Here is a 1,516-nt window from a genome sequence, read left to right as displayed (position 1 = left end):
CATCACTTTCTGCGGACGGAGTCCAGGTTTTGGGGTCGGAAGTGGTTTTTGTCTAGGACTGAGCCATTGTTTCTGGTGTTTAATAGTCTCGTAGAGAATCAATTTTTCATCACCGGTGAAAATTCTGTCTGAAAATGGTTCACGCGCATTACGCGCCAGAAGAGACGAAGCAACGTTCACACGTTGGAAACGATGCTCATCGGAGAGTTCGTGAAGCACCCAAACACCTTCTTTATGGAATTTTCCCATATTCCTTAGATGTTTACGTATTGTTTCATAACAGACACGCAATTTCAGGGCCATTTCACGAGTGTGTTGCCTTGGGTTAGACTCAACATGCGTCTTCAGATTATCAATTCCAACATGTCGGCCCCTGCCATCACGGTTTATAAGGCTAAAGTCACCTGAACGAAATTTACTGAACCATCGTTGACACTTATGAACGTTCAAAACATTTCCATAAACTTCTTTGTAGCTACAGAGGCGTTGTTTCCTTTCTTGTATTCAAACAGCATAACATGCCGAATATGTGTCTCGTCGTGTGCCATCACTATATGGGATTAGAGTATACTAAACTTTACACATTAAATATGCTACACTGACGTGATGTTTAGGCGGTTCGTTTAACCATTATACGCGATGACGACCTAATAGTAGAGTTCAGTTTTAAACAACATCAAAAATGCTTGTTGTGATGTCAGGTGCTTCTATATTCATTTTCTTCTTATGCCAGTGTGTGTGCGTGTTGACAGGGCGCTCTAGATTTTTTAGCTGGATTTTGCCGAAATACGAAAAATGTTCCGGTTGTTTTTTGGCTACAAAAATAGCTCTCATGTTTTTTTTCATCTTGTAGTATTAATGCTGGAAATAAGATTGATAAAAAAAAAACATTTGAAGTCACCGTTTTCACGTAGATAAACAACTATGGTAAACTTGCAGTAGAAAACGATCCAACATTCAATTAACGCGGTTAACATTAGTGGAAATTTGGCTGTAGCAAAAATTTGTAAGATGAAAATTCATCCGCCAGAAATAAAAATAAGTTTTTCTTTGCAAAGCTACACGAGGGTCATCTGTATTAACCGATTCTAATTGTGAAAGGGTTGATTAGAGGGAAGCCAGTTTATAAACACCACCCACTATTGTCAGACTAATGGGATCTGACTGTCACTCTTAACACGCACACACAGCTCATCAAAGTGACGAGTTCAATGTGAACTTCAGCTCCACAATCCAGCATGCTAATCATACACCAACGTAAGCAAAAGCTAATAACCTCATTTTTCTATAACACTTTATTTTTTTAAATAGTTAGATGAAATTTTTTAAATAGGACAAACTAGTAATAACTGTATCTAAAGGAAAGATAATTTAAAAAAATTACATTAAGTATTATTAGGTTTTTTCTTTGATAGATTGTTTAGGCAGAGTATTCATGATGAAATTTTGTTGAATGTACGGCAACTGCCTGTTGAAGAAAGACAAGTGTAGAGGACGACGTTTCGAAAGTCTTCCG

This window comes from Limulus polyphemus, unplaced genomic scaffold, assembly GCF_000517525.1.
Source record: "Limulus polyphemus unplaced genomic scaffold, Limulus_polyphemus-2.1.2 Scaffold5196, whole genome shotgun sequence".
Classification (NCBI taxonomy): domain Eukaryota; kingdom Metazoa; phylum Arthropoda; class Merostomata; order Xiphosura; family Limulidae; genus Limulus; species Limulus polyphemus.
The sequence above is the reverse complement of the archived record's forward strand: the minus strand, read 5'-3'. Positions refer to the sequence as shown.